The sequence below is a fragment of the Gorilla gorilla genome, chromosome 5 (assembly GCF_029281585.2).
Source record: "Gorilla gorilla gorilla isolate KB3781 chromosome 5, NHGRI_mGorGor1-v2.1_pri, whole genome shotgun sequence".
In the NCBI taxonomy this organism is placed as follows: domain Eukaryota; kingdom Metazoa; phylum Chordata; class Mammalia; order Primates; family Hominidae; genus Gorilla; species Gorilla gorilla.
The window spans coordinates 170,475,419-170,495,800 of NC_073229.2; the positions used below are offsets into that span (position 1 = coordinate 170,475,419).

A 20,382-nucleotide genomic window follows, 5' to 3' on the forward strand; every position below is an offset into this window, starting at 1 on the left:
CCACACTCCCATCACTTTATCAAGTTTGCCATCACATGTCTTTTTATATTATAGACTTTTATCCTATACATAACAAACTCCTACATGTTATAGAGATATTTTTGATCCAGTCTTGTAATCTAAATTTTCAATTTTATATTGGATTTAAAAAAAATCTTTTTCTCTTCCCATTGTATCTGTAGCCCTTCCCTTATCTTCTCTTAATTCTGGCAAGTCTAAACAATACATCGTCAGCGTGGTGTTATCCCCAATCTATTGGTTACTTTTATTTATAATTTTGCTTTGTTTTAAATTCTTTAATGTTTTGAGGAAAACTAACAGGGCTTAATACATATATTCTGCAATAAAGGCAGGATCAATCAACTACTTAAGTAAATCTAGCAGATGTTCATTATATACTATTACATCATAATTAACTTGTGAGTGTGTAAGGATATGCTATGGGCTGAAAAAAATTATTTATATCTGTGCCCACAGAAGTTTACAGTTAAGTTGAAGTGTTGGGGCATACTCACATGATTCTATAACTAACAGGAACTAATCATATATAACAGCAAGATAAGCTGAAATAATAGCATGCCAAATTGTGAGATGCAGAGACTGATAGGACAAGGAAGCACATACTACACACGATGTGCTAATTGTGAAGTTCAGATCCATGCAGAAAGAGAGAGAGTGCAAGAGTGCCCTGCAGCCTTCTTGTATCATCAGGGAAGGAGTCTCAGAAGAGCGGCTGATAGGGGCTGCTGCCCTGGCAGCTTTCAGAGAGGAGCAGGAATGGATTTCCAGTCACTATTGGAAATGATCCATGAGCTATACTGGGCTGTTTGGTGGAATGTGCTTGTCTCATGCCCTCTTAGAGCTATAGCTCACCACGGCCATGGCTCTGAGAGTTTGTGCCAGCCCTGAGAGAACACATTAGGGAAGAAAGAATAAATCTCTGTAGAACGAGACATTTTTGTGTTTTTTACATTTTTACTAGCTAGAGAAAAAATGGATAGTAAACAAGAAATAATGGAAAATGATATTGTACAAACCAAAGAAGAGAGACCATTTCACTATATATATATCACAGAGAATGTGAAGGGTGTGTGCATGTATAGATTTAAAATCCTGATAATAAATTTATAAACCTGTCATAAGCAAGGGATATCATTTGTTGCTATCAGGAAGACTAGAGACTCCTGTTAGGAAACAAACAGAGTTAATTTCCATCTCTAGCATGCTGCTTACTAGGTATGGGTCTGGGAGCAAGGTCAATTTCATCCTCTGTGGAATGAGAGCTTTTGTATCTTCTTCATAAGATTTGAAGGGAGACAGAGTACAAACAGATGCTAGTTTGTCCTGTTTTCCTGTAAAAAAAAATTCTAATCCCAAACATGTTTATTTTTGAAGGTGACTTTGAGCTTGTGTTAAGTAGCACTAAAAAGTCTAGTCTGGCCATAAGTTGCCCTTGAAGAACGGCCTTAAGGTCAACTCATTGGTTGAAAAAAATTGGCCTTCGGAATGAAACTATCATGTGATAGTTTGGGAATCAGAAAGAATCATAGGACTAGTATGGAGACAGTACACTCTCCAGTTATCATTTGAGGGACATGAGCACTCTTTATTTCTTAAACACTCAGAGGAAGTACTCTTAGACCATTACAGTATTGATCATAATGGTAGATTTCATGAAATGTGAAAGCCCGTTGTCTTTTTCATAGAGTATCTTTTTATAGTTGGCTGGGAGCTAATGCATTGTGTGTATCTGCCAGTGAGAGTTGTTTTAGTTTTCTCTGCAGCCTTAACAAATTATCATGATGTTAGCAGTTTAAAATAACACCCATTTGTTATATAACAGTTATGTAGGTCAGAAGTCTCAGTAGAGCATGGCTCCATTGAGTCTTGTTTAGCATCTCATAAGGCTCTGTGGATGAATCAATCCTAAGCCTGTTTAAGTTGTTGCATGAATTCTCTTCCTGGAGCTGTTGTCCTGAGGTCACCATTTCTTTGCTGCCTATTAGCCAGCAGTTGTTCCTAGAGGTTGTTCCTGTAGGTTGTCTACATCCCTTTTCGTGCTTTCCACATGACCTCTCTGGCAACAATGGACGCAGTCCCTCCTGTGCTTCCAATCGTTACATTTGTGCCCTGTTTCTCTAATCCCAGGCAGAGAAAGTTCTCATTTTAATGGCCCATATGGTTTGGAATTTGCCCACTTGAATAATCTAGAATAACCGCATTATTTTAAGGCACTTAATCTTAATTACATATGTAAAGTACCTTTGCCATGAAGCATAATTTTCACAGGTTTCGGAGATTAGGGTGTGGACATCTGTAGGGGGCCATTCTGCCCCCTGTTAAAAGCTATTACTCTGTATCAGTTTTTTAAGGTATTTTGTCCTCCTCAAAGTCACTTTTTAAATTTCAATTCCATGAGCTTGGCGACCCTGCCATCTAATATACCCAAAATATAACTCTCAGAGGGTTAGTTCCTGATATTCCGGTGACACTGACTGCTTTGCCTCAAATATACACTTATTCGTTATCGTGGATTGCCTCTTAACATGAGTACTGAGTATTTTCCCCCATCGCTGTTACATTTCTTAGTTGTAGGATCTATTTTCTAGATTATCAAATTAAAAGAAAGTGGTTTTTATTGATAACTATGCTTCATTACACTTGAATACTTGTCTGTGAATATTATATGCGACAATGATCAGGAAAGTAGTTAAAAATATATTTGACCACATTTCCTGGTAGTGATGTGGGAAAATGTAGATGCTGAACCATCTGTTGTCATTTGGTAGGATTCAGCTGGCATGAGGCTCAGGCTGTCTGATAAGAGACCATTACTGACATGGGTACTCTGAGACTCTTCCTCATATGGGTGCAAACAATGGCTCCTGGGACGTGGGTGAACTCCTAAAGGACCAAGAGACAAAAGCCTACATCCTCAGGTGTTGATTCTTTTTTTTCCCCCCTAGTATTTACTTCCTTTAAGTGTAGGAAGATAAATTGAGGAAAATCACACATTATTACTGTAAGATTGTAAAATCCTTGTTCTTCAGGCTGTTTTTCTCTTCTTCATTCCTTTGGCTTACTTGTCCTTCAGCCATTTCACTGCTAATATAATTTCTACCAGCAAGTGAACGGTGGCAGAGAAATGACAGTTATATCTTACTCTAATTATCAGCCTGATGTACGGTTTGGAGAATGAGATGGTGAAAACCAGGGGCCAGAAGAGTGGGCTCTTTAGTCATCATTACTTGTCCCCAGGATCCCAGTAACAATCCAAGTAGCCTATAGATGGCCTTTACTATAAAGACCTGGGCATACTTAGAATCCAAGTGGGAACTGTTGGAGCTTACCTAGATAATCCTTTCCTTATTTTACAAGATGAAAAACCTGGACCTAGAAAGGTTTATGAGCTGTCACAGCCCAGAGAAGCCTAAAGAAACAAGGAAAATAAATGAAGTGTAACATCCTGGATAGAATTCTGGGACAGAGAAAGGAAAAAAAATGATGAAATCTGAAAAAAAATAAAATGGAGTTTAGTAAATAATAAGGAAAATAAAGGAAGTCCTACCCTGGGACCTGCCCATTGAAAGGATGCCCACTCTGGGTACCCTCAGGTTGCTAGTGTCTGCATGACTCTTCCAGCACTTCCTGTTTCCATTGTCCTAACCTGGGTTCTCCTTTTCTTGCTGAACTTATTTGCCTGTGCCTGTCCCTGTTCCTAGTTTCAGGAAGGGCTTCCACACTGCAGAACTCCAAGGGCACCATTATCATCATGTTCTTTGTCAATGACATCCACTGGAGATGTGCAGTCCAGGCAGTACTCCTTGGGTAAAAGTTTCTGCCTCTGGACTAGACATCTGCAGCAGAACCTGGCAGCCTACTGCCTAGACCCATCCTCTTCCAGTCTCTCTCATGTCCCAGGTTCTGCCTGGAGAAAAACTATATGACATCAGGAATGCTTTTACTTCTCTGTGCCTGTTTCATTCTAATACTTTTCCTCTGTTAATTAAAAAAAATTCAAAAATCATAAGAGGCCATCAAATGCTTCTACACATTTGGCCAACTAATAATGGTCTTCTGCATGGGCACAGAACACAAACACCATGTACATTTCCTCATACGATATTTAGAAAATTGCCCCTGTGATCCTCATTCATACGTATGGTTCTCCATTCTGTCCTCAGAATTTGTTACTGAAAGTTGCATTGGTCAGTATGAATAAACTAAGACCAGAATGCAAATCCACTATATTTTCTCCATACGGGCTTCCCACCAGCTTATGTCTGGCCAGGTTTTGAACAGTTGCAGAGAAAGTGTGCTTACTGTAACAGAGTGGCTAGATGGGGAGGAAAGCACCTGATGGATCATTATTTGCATCTTCATATGCCCTTTGTGCTCCAGGATGCCTTATTTCCCACTAATAAATCACCATAAGCTTGAGGCCTTTGTCTTGACAACATCATTTTCTCTCAGTCCAAGAGCATTTCATGGTCTTGGTGATATATCATGAGACCTCATACTCATGTGGATTCCTGTGTAAAGAATTTCTCTTTATAGGATTTTTTTCCCTTTGAAATTTAGCCAAAATTTAATGAGAAAAAATTATCCATTATGGGGGTTTTGCTTTTAAAGCAAATATGACTGTCCAGTTGTAGGGGTCTTATAGGTGCTATCTGCTTTCAGTTAAGAGCAATTTAGATATCAGATTAGAAACCCTTCCCGTTGACTGACATCTTACAAATGAAATCTGCAGCCTCTTGAACTTAATTATATCTTCATGAATATTGTAAGGCTTCAAAACTTGGCTGTGGTTTTGAAACTCAGCCAGGGAGGTATTAATGGTGTTATAATTTGTATTTATGTAATGTTCTTTCTTCCAGCTGGTTCAAAGTACCTAACGCATTGTTTCAGTCTATCTACATAGACTGAAAACCTCACTGTACCCATTTATAAATAGGGACCCTAAGGGTCAATGAAGTGACACAAATTAGTAAAGTCCACATAAAACTCTAGGAGGTTTCTTTGTGCTCTGAATGCCTCCCTAGGAAAGTTGCATTCACTGTTGAGATGTGTTTTATTTATATCACATTGTGCTAAATACACATTCAGTCTCAACTTCTGCTTCAGCCATCAATCCCAGCTCCTGTTCCCCTTTTCTCTTTCTTTGCCCACCCACTTGATTTCCATCAATAACTTCTTCCTACTCCAAGTCCTAGAACATCATTTTTAATCTTTAAAGTTCAAGACACTTTCCCAGGGCCCCCAAAATGGTAATTTTTTTAATGTGTAGGTCTATGATGAGCCCAGAAATCTCCATTTTAACAGATACATTAAAAGAGTACAACGCTTATAATTTTTTAAATACCTCATGACATGGTTTGGCTGTGTCCCCACCCAAATTTCATCCTGAATTGTAGCTCCCATAATCCCCACTTGTCCAGGAAGAGACCTGGTGGGAGGTAATTGAATCATGGGGGCAGATTTTTCCCATATTGTTCTGGTGATAGTGAACAAGCCTCAAGAGATCTGATGGTTTTACAGAGGGCAGTTCCCCTGCACATGATCTCTTGCCTGTGTCCATGTAAGATGTGCCTTTGCTCCTCCTTCACCTTCTGCCATGATTGTAAGGCCTCCTCAGCCATGTGGAAATGTAAATCCATTAAACCTCTTTTTCTTTATAAATTACCCAGTCTTGGGTATGTCTCTACAGCAGCTTAAGAATGGACTAATACACCTCACAATCAGTTTGGATGTGGAGTGGGAGAGTTGGAAAGAGTGTTAGTATCTTGAGCCTGAGCATTATGGTGTAGTAGAATCTAGGCCATCCATTCTTTCTTAAATTGAGTTCTCAAGAAGCAGAGCCAGAGGCAGAGATTCCTTTGCTAATGATTTGTTGAGGCGTGCTGTCAAGAGGAGAGGAAGTAGGCTAGGACTGGGGAGTAAGTTAGGTAATGTCTCAGCTGGAGAGAAGCTGCAATCTGATTCCAGGAAATCCTCTGAAACACAGATTGACTGAGAGTTAGCAAGGGGTCCAGGCTTTTGAACTCCACTATCCATCATTGGTTGAGTTCTGGCATAGAGCAAACAATGGGGGAACAGAGTCTTCCTGATGAGGCATTTCCTGTTCGTCTGAGAGCAATTCCGCACAGAAGATGGCAGCTGTGGGTTGATTTTAGCAACACTCCATCAGCTGTGCTGTGAGTGTTCTAGTTGAAAATGTGGTCTAGGCTGGTCACCAAAACTATCGGCTACATCTCTCCACTCAACAAGAGTTACCTTTGCTCCTCGCCTTGACCTCCTGGCTTTTCCCTTTCTCCAGTATTGGCAACTCTTCTGATTTGATGCCAAGACACAGTCCCATCTTGAACCCAGTTCCAGTACCCGACTCTGTATATTTTTGTGCCTGAGTCCCTGTCTTGGTAGCTTCTATGATACCACAACTAATTAAAAACTTGGTCTGAATAATGCTTTTCCTAAAGAGTGATGTCCTGCCCTGGGGCCTGCCATTGAAAGGTTGCCCACTCTGGGTACCCTCAAGTGTTTGTGTCTGCATGACTCTTCCTTTACTTCCTGTTTCCAAGGTCCCAACCTGGTTTTTCGCTTTCTTGCTGAACTTATTTGCCTGTCCCTCTTCCTGGTTTCAGGAAGGGCTTCCACACCACAGAACTCCAAGGGCACCATTATCATCATGTTTTCTGTGGATGGTGATGGTGCCCTCTGGAGATGTGGAGATGTGTGGTACGGTGGTCCAGGCAGTACTCCTTGGGCAAGTTTCTGCCTCAGGACTACACTTCTGAAGCAGAACCTGGCAGCCCACTGCCCAGACCCAGCCTCTTCCAGTCTCTCTCATGTCCCAGGTTCTGCCTGGTGATAATCCATATAAATTCAGGAGTGCTTTTACTTCTCTGTGCCTGTTTCTTTGTAATACTTTTCCACTTTTAATTTTTTAAAAAATTGGAAAATCACAAGAGGCTATCAAATGCTTTTACATATTTGGCCAACTAATAATGAAATTAAATGTTTCAATCAAATCACTTGGGGGATATATTCCTAAAATGTTCTTTGGACAGAGTAAACAAAGGAACTAAACTATATATGGAAAATAAGGGACAGGGATATTAAGCCAGCTTCCTAGTCTCTGGGATTGCTGCCTGCACACGACTTGGCCTTCTCATGAAATTCAGGGTCTGTGTGCTGTGGCAGAAATTCAAAAAGCGCTGCTTCCAGCTTCTTCCCTGCCAGGAAATCTCTCTTCTAAAGATACAGCACAATGATGTACTTGGTGAATCAGACTCAAATTTTGTGTTTATTTACAGGAAATTAACAAAAGTAAAAAAATTATAACGACTTGAAAATACTATAATAAATGTTATCATTATAATTTTAAAATAATGAGGCCACAAACAGGAATACACAATTCCCCCAAAAGAAAATGATTTACTTCCCCTAGTAACTAAAGAAAACAAAAAGAATAATTTTGCACTTGTCAAACTGGCATATATTATACAAAATGATAGTATCTACTGCTGGTCAGGATGTGGTAAAATGGGTGCTCAGATATGCAGCTGATGGTAAAATACATGGTATGATTTTTCCTGGGGGGAAATTTTCCAATGTGGATCAAGAGTCTAAAGAAACGTCTTAATCGAACAATTTTACTGCAAATGATTCATACCAAGGAAATGATCACATTATGCAATGCTAGAAATATTTGTGTGCAAACAGGAAAAATAAAAACTTCCTATATTCCTAATCTCCAACAGGTCAAATATTAGATAAATGCTAATATATTTTTACCACGAATTATAATGGCTCCATTTTACTGGGCTATGGCAGGTATGCCATGAATCGGCTTTTTCAATGGTGATATAATCCAAGCTCAAAGGTTCCTAAGACTGGCATGGAAAAGACAGAGCAGGGTTGAAGTTACTTGCATCTAACAAGCTCAGCCCCAACAAGTCCTCTATGTGGTCTATCTTATCCTGTTTGAATTCTGAATTTGGTTTGGGGCACAAGCCCCAGCTAAAAAGAGAGTGTTAACATTGCTTTCTTTGCCTCCACAGTTCACACATCCTTCTCAGGGCCTCTTGCATGTCTATGGCTTAGAGTAGGACTCATGAGCTTATGTATGTTTAAAACAGTCACTGTGGACTGGACACCATCTAGCAGATAAGGCCTTCAAAGAAATGATAGTCCACTGAGCCTGTCTATGCTAAAAGTCTATAGGAGCTCCCTTTGACTTATTGCTTCAAATCTAAAGCCCTCTGATTTTTTAAAGTTCAATAAATATCTGTTATTATTCCCTGGCTTCCTGCAGTGGAATGTTATGGTGGTACAAGTTACAGAAGCCCAGAGTAGCTCTTTATTAACCAAGTTCATAAAGGCTTGGATCTGCCCTGCCCTCTCCACACTCCGTATCTCCTCTCTGTTTGCACCACTATCAATACCAATGCTACTTAGCAGCCCCTTCCTCCTTCTTCTCTTCTCTACTCTGTGTCTTATTCTTGCTTAATAGCCATCTTATGCCCAGCCTTCTCCATAAATCTTCCCTGGGATGCCACAGTGACTGCAGCGTTTCTTAAATCCTTGTCCTTATAGTTGGACCCACAAAGTTTGACTGTATTCTATACAAACATCACAGAGTTAGACATATGAAACATACTCCATGAACAGCTAAGTAGGCAATTTTCCAAATGGAAATGCAATCACTGTGGTATTAAATTCTTGTTCTCTTAAATAACTTCAAAGAATGAACTGGCATTCTCATTTTAATTTTATTCTAAAAGCAAGTAAAAATTCCTATTATATCAGGTGCTGACATTTTCATCCCATCAAATAACTGAATGGACATGAGCATTCAACAATTCCTTTCCACCCAAACTCAATTCACAACCTTAACATGGAACATAATTTTTGTTCTATGTTTAAGGGACTTGAATAACATCTTATAGTTTCAGACTAAAATAATAATCTGAACTTTTCCCTTTCATTTTTTCCATTTATACACAGCTCATTTTATTTCCACAGACATTAAGAGCTCTGAATTTGACTAATATACTAAATAGACACCTCATTTATATTACAGCTTTTATTCAATAATCTTGAGTGATAGCTTATAGTCATCATATCAGGTTTTCTTTTGAATATTCTTAAATGTATTGTAGTCACCATCAATAATAATCATGCTTCAGTTAGATCATCATCCTATTGCTGAGTTATCAGTCATTCACTATAAGAATAATTGAGATAATATGAAATTAGATAATAAGTTGTCTAAATAACTTATTACTGCATGAAAATAAGCAAAGTGCGCTGATATCACAGAGTCTACTCTGACAATACAAAGAAGGTTTTGCAAATTGGTGGCAGGAATAGGGGAAGTGCTGTGCTGGATTTCTGGCAGCACGCTAGCCCTCAGCTATCCTTTCCCTTAACATCATAAGCTACGTTGGGCTTCTGTAACTTGTACCACCATAACATTCCACTGTGGGAAGCCAGGGACCATGGAAACCCACTAAACTGCAACATCCCTTGGCACACAAAATAGGCTTTTCCTCCTTAATGAACACAGTTTGAAAACAATCCACCAAGGAATTTTGTATGCTGTTTCAGTTTACATTAGCAGTTGCAGACATACCTGGTGACTATGACTCAGCAGTCGTTGAGGCATAAGGAAATCATTTCTGCCTTCACTTTAGATTCTGTGAGCTTTCAGGGGGCACTACTGAAAAATCAATGCCAGGTATGTACTTAGAGAAGCTTCTGTTAATGGTTTTCCTGTTGACCTAGCCCATAGAAGAATCTGTCATATTTAATTAGTGTGGCAGTATCATGCTGATCAATCTTTTCCCTGGCTTTTCTTTCTTAACTATTTCTGAGCATATACAGAATTAATACACCTATCTTGGTACTAGTGCCCATTTCTCAGCAAACTAGTCTCTGCAATGACTTTTTTATCCCTCGTTGAAGGCCGTAGTAATCTCTGCTGCTGCATTTTTGTTTTTGCTTCTAGCTGTGTAAGAAATTAGTGCAGGGGCCATACCACCCTGAATGCTCCCGATCTCGTCTGATCTCAGAAGCTAGACAGAGTCAGGCGTGGTTAGTACTTGGATGAGAGAAATCAGAGCATGGGACCAAAGCCATATTTCTTTTTTTTTGTTTTTTGTTTTTTTTGAGACAAAGTCTCACTCTGTTGCCCAAGCTGGAGTGCAGTGGTATGATATCAGCTCACTGCAACCTCCACCTCCCGGGTTCAAGCGATTCTCCTGCCTCAGCCTCCCAAGCAGCTGGGACTACAGGCACGCACCACTACACCCAGCTAATTTTTGTATATTTATTAGAGACGGGGTTTCACTATGTTGGCCAGGCTGGTCTTGAACTCCTGACCTCGTGATCTGCCTGCCTCAGCCTCCCAAAGTGCTGGGATTGCCGGCGTGAGCCACCGCGCCCTGCCCCAAAGCCACATTTCTAACCTCACTCGTAGCTTAGCATGTCCTCTTATTGAGAAGGTTGCCTCTTTCTGTGTTCAGTTCAGTTGGAGGATGCTACAAAACCACAGGCCCCAAAATAGTAGGGTCCTCTGAATGCACACATTCTAGTATTTAACCTAAAGCATGTGCAAACCCACATGCATGCACACACATGGTGAGAGAGTTCTGCTGTACTACCACTGCATTTTGTACCCAGAACCAGGACTGCCCTCAACTAACACAGGCTTTGGTGTAAATCTAGTACATCAGTCTAGACTTCTTCCTTTATGTTGAGTTAAAGGTATCCATTGCTCATTCCTTCAGTCTAGCCTTGGTTAGGTATGACTAACTATGGTCTATTTTTCCTGTTTTCTTGGTTTTGGTTAGAAAAACCAAGTGGTTAGCAGTATGTTAAGATTTCTGTCTCCCTCCTTCTCTCTAGAATTGGCTCCTTGTTTATGCAGTTTTGAGAATCAAATACGTACAGTGAGGCGGTAGAGGGACCACTCCTATTTCATCTAAATTCCAAGCTCTAGTTGAAGATGTTTTTCTTGTAATATTATAAAATAATATACTTTTGGCATAAAAATGAACATGGAATAAGTGTAGACAAGTAAGCACCTGACCACGTTTGTGTTTGTCTCATATATTCTCATCTCAAAATAACTAGAAACCATCAGGGAGAATCTTGATATGTTGCCCAATTAGTATTTTGGTAGGACTGAATCCCACGATGAAGACATCATCCGAAAAGGGAATAACACATGACTCTCTAGAAAGCAAAGTTCCCCAAAGCACTAAGAAAGTTCCACAGTCAACAGAAATATTGGCCCAGAGATGCTAAACTCCATATGTTCCTCAATCACATTTCTGATGAGTGTGTTTTGGTAAGCTTGTGCAAGGTCACTTTGCAAAGACCTAACCCCAACGGTGCAGCCAGTCTTAACGAGAAGCCTTGTAGGCGTGGGTGCTGCTTCTCTGAGACAATTCCTTGTGGCACCTTAGAGCTTCTTTAAAGTTTGTTATCATTATTTGGGCTCTAAACTAATATTAACAACCATGACTGTATGCCTGCCTCAAGGGCCACTCATTTAATTAGAGTCTTAAGTTAACCTTTTTTGTGTATTTACCCCTGGAAGAGAAGGTGCACTTGAAACTTTTTAAGTGCATGAACAACGATTATGTCAGAAGAAATGACCATGTAACAGTCTGGGAACTCAGACAAAACCTTAGGGAATCAGTTAATAGTTTATTGTGGCAGTGTTGGTCTGAGGGTTGTAGAATCTATAATACTGACTTTTAGTGGTGAGCTTCTTTCCAAATTAGTTTTGCCTGTTGATTTTTAACCTTCTCTATGCAGTGATGAACAAAGCATCTATATAAAGAGCTATGCAAAAATTTGGTCTCTGTATTAACATCATTCATGTGAAATAAATCATGGCAACATTACATGTGATAAAATGTTGTGGAAGGTCTCTTTATAGATTATATATTGTCTGCAATCAGGGACAAATTTTATTTTGCACACACAAACATTTGTTAATATTGTGACAAATATCACATCTTCCCATTAGCTTGCTGAGTGTAATGTTACTCCTGGACAGTAACTAAGCAAGAGACAGAAGTATCTCGTACTTAAGAGTAAGAGTTGCAGAGTCAGGCAGGCTGGGTGTTAATCTAGTGACCTCCACATCCACATCCAGCTGTGTGATCTTGGACAAGTTATTTGACCCACTAGTCTTTAGATTGTTCATCAATAAGTTGAGGTTAGTCCTATCACCCGTTTCATAAGTCCTTGTGAGATGAATAGAACGGCACATGTAAAGCACCTAATGGAGCTCCTATCACAGAGCAAACATTTAATCACATTATCATTTATTTCCTGACACTAGGTCAGATGTTAGACTAGTTCTTGGACATTTTTTAAAACTAAAGTTTGCATTTTAGAATACTGTTAAAGAAAAGTTGCAAAGATAGCACAGAGTTCTTGTATATCCCACACCTAGCTTTCCCTATTATTAATATCTTATATTGCTACATAACATTTGTCATAGTTAATGAACCAACATTAATGCATTATTATTAACTAAACTCTATTTGTTTCAGATTTCATCTTTTTTTTTTCCTTTTTCTGTCCCAGAATTCTATCCAGGATATCACATTTCATTTATTTTCCTTGCTTCCTTAGGCTTCCCTGGGCTGTGACAGTCCTCAACCTTCCCTTGTTTTTGATATCTTTGACAGTTTGTAGAGGTACTGGTCAGGTATTTTGTAGAATGTCCCTAAGTTTGACTTTGGCTAACTTATTTCTCATAGTTCAGTTGGGGTTAGGGAGAGGAAGGCCAAAAGATAAAGCGACATTCTCAAATATATATGATCAATTTATCAGTGATGATGTTAACATTAATCACTCAGCTAAGGTCATGTTTACCAGACTTACCATAAACTTACTTTTCATGGCTTTTTAAAAAAATGCTATACTCTTTGAAAGCTACTCACTCAGTGTACGACCCACTTAAAGAATGGGGAGTTATGTTTCACCTTGCTAAGAACAGAGTAGCTACATAAATTATTTGAAATTCTCCTGTGTAGATTTGTCTTTTCTCTCTCATTTGTTTTTTACTTAATCACTTATTTATATCAGCATGGGTATTTATTTTATACCCTGGATTATAATCCACTATCATCCTTTTTATTTTGTTACTCAATTTTTTCTATCACTGATGGTTGGAAGTCTTTCAGTTGGCTCTTGTGTCCCTTTGACATATCTCCATTTTTTATTGTTGTTGTTGTTGTTTTTTTTATTATTATTATTTTATTATTATTATTATTGAGATGGAGTCTTTCTCTGTTGCCCAGGCTGGAATGCAGTGGCACAATCTCTGCTCACTGCATCCTCTGCCTGCCTCCCGGATTCAAGCGATTTCTGGCTAAAAACATTGTTTTGTTTACTTTCTGGCACTACAAAGTGCTCTAGGCTCCTCTTGTATATTTCCTTCACCTGCACTACACATGATTTTTTTTCCCCGAAAAGTCCCGATCCCTTTTATTGCAGAATTGTATTAGAAACCAAGATCTGGGCATTTGGTGTGCTTACTGCTATTGGAGTGTTGTTGATTTGGTGAAAAGAGCTAGGTATATATGTATGCCAGACCACATGTAAACATGTATCTGTAATCATTTCTGTATAAGTTTATCAGTTTATATACCAAACTAAATTTAAATTCATGCTGATGTTTCCAGCAACCCTTTCCCTGTACCACATGGTTTATTCTAGCTTTCTCCTTTTGCTTATTTGTAACCTCCCAACCCAACAATGATAAAATGCTGACTTCTACCACCTGCTATTCATTTATTTGTTCAGTCTTAGTATACGTGTGTGTAGCTATTTGAAAATTATTAACACATACCCCACGAGAGACAACTTTACTATCTATAGTGCAGTGCTTATATGTCATTCCTGAGTGTCATTTTAATAGATTTCGCTCAGACTGTGACCTCTCAAGGTGATCCTTCTTATTGTAGAATCTGTATTTGTCGTTCTTGTTTCTGTAAATATGCCCTTTACAACCTGAGCAGAGTGGCTGATATGTCCAGATAGATTTGCATTAAGTCTGGACCCTGCATTTGTTTTATCAACAGATGTTACTAAGACCTCCTTGCCTGTGTGCTCTTGAAAACATTAATCTTCCTAAATTCTGGGATAGATATTGACTAAAGTTTCACTAGCCATGAGTTTTTATTAGGCCCTCGGGAATTCTAAATTTGATTTTTTGAAGAGATGCTGTTGGGAGACACCATATAAAAGGCAACATTAAAGAAATCCTCACAATTACGACACTGAGACAGAGTGTCATTATTTAACTGGGCTGATAAGTCTACATAAAGTACCAACTAATAGAAGAAATGAACTTTAAACAAAAATCCACAGTATATCTTTTTCTTTTTTCTTTTCTTTTTTTTTTTTTTTTTTTTTTTGAGACGGAGTTTCACTCTTGTTGCCCAGGCTGGAGTGCAATGGCATGATCTCGGCTCACCACAGCCTCCACGTCCCAGGTTCAAGTGATTCTCCTGCCTCAGCCTCCCTAGTAGCTGGGATTCCAGGCATGCCCCAATATGCCTGACAAATTTTGTATTTTTAGTAGAGACAGAGTTTCTCCTTGTTGGTCAGGCTGGTCTCAAACTCTTGATCTCAGGTGATCCACCCTCCTCAGCCTCCCAAAGTGCTGGGATTACAGGCGTAAGCCACCAAGCCCAGCCAAAATCCACAGTATATCTTATTCCCATGTGTTGCTGATACTGTAGTAAACCTTATGGCCTATATTTAAATCACAAAGTCTGTTCAGAACATGGCAGGCTTCTGTTCCTTGCTTCCATTTCATCTACTTGGCATATTAATTCTAGGAAAACAGCTGAAGGATACTCTTTAATATGTCCTAAAATAGACTTTTTAAGTGCAACATCTTGTCAAGTTATAGATATTTTGTTGCATTCATCTGGAGTCAGTCATAAAAGTGGGTTTACAATGTTAATGCCATATAACATTTATGTTTTTGTTTTGTAATAAGCAAGACCTCATATTGGTTACCAGAAGATGTTACATTAGACCCTAATAAAACAGGTCAGAAATAAGTAGAGCTTTTACAATAGCTCTTGTATTTCCCTCTGTATTTTCCCTTTGTGTTATTATCTCAGCCTAAATCACTGCAGCATGAAAATAGAGATACTCAGAAAGGACATACCATTGCTTGGGATTCAAAGAGGACCATAATAGCATAAACTTTGAAGCTTTCTTACGTATCTAAAGGAAAGCATCCTTCCTATCACCAATAAATAAATAGAGGTGGTGCTATGAGCATAGATCTGCCTTCTTAGAGTGTGGGAGAGGCCAAGAGGAATAGGCTTGGCAAGGATTCTGACCCAGCAGGTTGTTGAGTAAGGAATTGGTTCTGATGGATTCTTACAACAGTCTAACTTCCCACACTGGCTAAAGCAGTCAGCTCTCTGTAGCATACTCTGTCTCTGTGATTACCTGCCAAATGCTTACTGCAGACCTGCAAAGATTAGTTACTTCGGGGGGAGTGGTTTGTTACTCCACAACACTGTTTTGAGCCGGGTCAGTAATAACAGCAAAGGCACACAGCAAGCAGCCCTTGTTTCCTCTCTTATAGAAACAAAGAGCCCCACAATTCAACTGTTACTGACTGATCCTCGGCATCACTTTAACACCCTTGTGATTGCCCTTATTTGTTTTCCAGATACACCATAATTTTTTGAAATATGAATCAGCTAAATGCAATTGTATTTTCAGAGAATCAAGATCTACCATACCTTATTGTCAATTTGCAAAGAGCCTGCTGTTTATGTGTCATGCACATGAGAAATTTCTGTTTTAACAATAGATTGGAATGATGCATTTAGAAAAGTGTCTGTATTGTTTGCACATGTAAAGCCCAGGTGGGGTTAAGCAATAGAAATTCAACTAATAATAACAGTGATAATAACATGTGCTTGATTAAATGATCTTTTCTTTCTTCTCTTCTATCCTACATAGCAGTTAATTTACATTTTAATAAACTGAATAGAAAAGAATTGATTTGTTGTATTTTTCTATGATGTCAGCAGAGATAACCCTTTAGGGAAAGAATAAAATATAGTGTCAGAGGAAACAATTCCCAGGCCCTAGACTTGGGCACAGGCAAGGCTAGACAGTTCTGAATCTTATCTCAAATTCTCCCTGGAAGAGCATAAAGAAACTTTAGCAGCCAGGCCTCCAAGCAAAATTGAGGGCACTTTATCCCTTTGAGGTCATTATTTAAAAAACGACCTGATTAATCTTCCTTCAATAAATCTAAGACTCAGGCAATTTAAAGGAATCTGAATTTCATTTTCTTTGCTCAATATGTTAACAATATAAAATAATTACAGCCCTTTCTATTTTGATCTGAATTGAGATTGTATCAAATTAGGTATTGAATATATAATTCTGTCAGGCAAAAATAAGCAGTGGAGAGCTACAAATGTCGAGAAATCAGAAGAATATTTTCTCCAGGGGGAGTCACATTTACCATTGCTTCCCCGAATGCTTCTTTGTTTTATGAGGAGATAGAATAATGCGGTGTTTGTTCTTTTAATTTGAAGTTAATGACAAGAATTTAGATTTGAAAAGGTACCACTGGACCTACGTGCATAGTGATGGGGTTGCATTAATGAAATCAAACAGGCATCAACAAAGGTACTTTATTGGAGCTAAACATTCTTTCAATATTTTTTAATTCTGAACATTCAAACTGGCACAATATTACTAACAACTCAGAACAAACAAACATTAAGCTAATAATTTTTGCTAACAAATGTCCTGTTGTCTGTAATGGGACTGCTCCACTAGTTGGGTAGGGCTGCTACGTGCATGCACAGTGCTGCCTAATAGGGAGTGCCTGCATATGAATTCCTCATCTGTCCTTGCTGACTCTGTGACCTTGAACTTAGGACTGCCGATTTTAGTGGGCCAGCCAATGTATTTCATTCTCAAATTTAGATCCGAATAAGAAGTAGACCTAGGAATATACTTGTGAGTGCACATAGAACATTCAAAGGAATTTATAAAAAATTAGAATTAATATGTACATTTAGCAAGCTTGCTGGATACAAAGTTAGTATGCAAATGTCACCAGTATTCCTGTAGACTAGCAACAAACAATTAAAAAATAAAAATATGCCAATTGTAGTAGTATCAGAAAAATCAAACACATGGATTCTGCACACTGAAAGATAAAAAAAATTGCTGGGATAAATTAAGAAAACTAAATAAATGAACACTTTCTTCTAGAAATGCTCCATACCATGACCTGGGCAGCAGTTACATGAATGTGTACATATGTAAACAGTTTTTGACCTATAAAGATTTCTGCACTTTACTATATGTGATTTATACTTCAGTGAAAAACAAAACTAACTGATAAACAAAAGACATACTGGATCGGGAACATGGTTTTGATATGTGCGCCCAATGGAGAGCCTGCATGCTGCTGCACTCAGGTAGCCGTTTATAGCCCTTGTTGAGCTTTCACAATAAGAACATGATTACTATTTAGAACCAAGGCAGCTATTTTCATAACCCACTGTGAAGCAGTTAGGCAGGTATTCTTTTGAAAGTAAATAAACACAGTCAACTACAATTATTTGGTTCCATTTAGCATATTACAAAAAGTAATGGTTTAATGATATCCTAGTGGTCCCAAATAAAGTACCACAGAAAATGATTCATAAAATTTCCTTCTCACTAATAACTCTGAGACAAGTGTTATGAAAAGGCACTAAACCCCAGGAAGCCAAAGTGTTTTCACCTTCCCACCAGGTGACAATGTTATTAGTTTATAATTCTCTATTCACTAGCCATGAAAATATAGGAGCTTCAGAGGACAGGGCAGCCTATAATAGATTTTGTTTGTTCAATAATAGATCCTTACAACATTATCTAGACAGTTGCTGTGGTAAAGGAAATGGCCCTATAAAAGCCACATGACTTTCCAACTTTATGTCACATGTCCCTGCATGCTAGTTTATTAGACTTGGGGCCAGCAGGGCTGAGACTGAGGTAGTAGCTGAAGAGAGTTCTTCCTGAGAGTAGGACCCTCCCGGGTGTACAGAGCCCAGGGGACTGGCAGAGTAAGAGAGCATAGGTACTCACTTCAGATGGACACAAACACACAAACTCTGTGTTTATTTTGGAAAGAGGTGTGAGCTATTACATTGTAAATATTCCCCAGAAGCATGTATCTAGCCTCCCGGCTCTCTATATGACACTGACAGAATGGGCTTCTTTGTCATCGTTTGCTGTTGGTAGACTGGGTGCCAGTACTTGTAGTCAGGGAGACAGCTGTGCACATCTTGAATGATCCCAGAGAGAAGTCCTAAACCAGGCTTGACAATGGTGCCAGGGCACTGAAGGATGCCCTGTCCTCTGTCACCAGAAAAGCGTCTCCTCTGTAGATTTCTATACCTGCCCCTGCATTGCCACTAAGTGTGACAGGAAGAACAAGGAGTGAGGAGGCATTTGGATCCAGGTTATACCACATGCTTTCCTCACCTGTAAAATAGTGAGACTAATGTTTAGTTGGCAGGATTATAGTAAGCATTATAGCTCATTTATTAAGTATTGTATATAACAAACTCTCAAGAAGTGGTAGCTATTATTATTATTATTATTGAGACGGAGTCTCGTTCTGTAGCCCAGGCTGGAATGCAGTGGCGCGATCTCGGCTCACTACAAGCTCCACCTCCCGGGTTCACGCCATTCTCCTGCCTCAGCCTCCAGAGTAGCTGGGACTACAGGTCCTTTACTTTAAATGCTCTTTCCCAAATATTTGCTTGATTCACTCCCTATTCTTCTTCAATTATTCACTCAATGCTCCTCTTTTAGTGAGGTCTACTCTAACCAATCGACATGATACTGTCTCAACATACCCACTTTTTCTTTCCAGTTCTCTTGTATTCTTTTCTATAACACTGATTTGATTGTAATCATTACATAATTTTCTTCGTTGTGTTAATTTTTAGAAATTTTCTATAGCCTTTTACAAGAATTTAAGTCCTGTGACATCAGGTATTCTTGTATGTTTTGTCTACATAATACCCCATTGAAAAAAGCAGTGCCAGATGTATCATAGGTATGAATAAATATTTGTCAAATCTTTAAAAAATTACATAACTGTGAAATTAGTTAAAAAATAATGACATTCTACTGACTATTGTTTGTATATACATATGTGTACATCTATGTACATATGTTTACGTGTGTCTATACATACATATTTTTATGTTAATCTTACCCATAATAACCTCAGAAGATAAGACACAGTTAGAAGGCACCTGACTTAAGAGAGATGACACAATTTTCCTGGTTTGCCTTGTTTACACCTGTGTTCTCAAAATAATTGTTGCTAACACTAACTTTCTCTCTAAAAAAACGACCCAAGTCATAAGTTCTATGATCACCCTAAATGAGGATCAAAAGGAAAACACTGATCTCACAGATATCCAAGAACAGTTCCTGTCTCAGTGCTGATGAATGAAGTATCCACTAGACAACCACTGGCACTGGCTTAAGAAATTTGTACTGGGGACACCAACCAACATAATTTTTTATCTATGTAAAATAAATCTTAAATAGTTATAAAAACAAGAAGAGCAAACTCAGTGTCCATAAGGCTTGTGTCTAACAGATAATTTTTCATTTGCTAAAGAACATTGTGTATTTATTCTGATATTTTTCTACAGTTTGATCCTGTTGTTGGTTGTAATGACTGCAACTTTGGGTGATGGTTTTAGTATTGACAGGACACTTTAAGGGGCTGCTGTCTTCAAGATTATTTTGCCACTCAATTTTTGTGTTTTTTTTTCTTTAACTCTTGGTAATTTCTATGATTCTAGTAGCTTTAATATTTAGCATTTGGGGTTCTAGGCGAGCCTATAAGGGTTTGTTTAAGAGTTATCAGGCAGATGGCACCAATTTACCTCTTTTATGGTCCCAGTAAGTTGGAGAGGGAGAGAAAGAAAACCAACAGTAAGGGCCATGGGTTCTGAGTGACAGACATAAGCTACTCTGTTTAAATGAATCTGCAATTTTTGGAAGGAGGATCTTTTCTTTCTTATGTAACTTTCTATACTTATTTTGTGCAGTTTGATTTTAAAATGCCCTTCCTCTCTATCTTACTCCTCATTTCCTCTTGGAAAATTTCCTTTCAATCAGGAAAATATTGCTTTAGCAAATTACACTTTTAACAATGTCTTATCTTGCAAAGCTGGAAAATGGATTAAAATCTAATCTTCTTCCCCTTTAACCTAGCCTGGGTATTTTATATGTCACTCTCAGGGTAGATATAAGTATACCTTTTTCAAACTTTTGACTACA

General features: G+C 38.5%; 1 protein-coding gene across 5 annotated transcripts in view; it reads left to right on the forward strand.

Moving 5' to 3' along the window:
- GRM1 (glutamate metabotropic receptor 1) overlaps window positions 1-20,382 on the forward strand; it is a 478,923-nt gene that overhangs the window by 372,744 nt on the left and 85,797 nt on the right. The gene's annotated exons all lie outside the window — the stretch shown is intronic.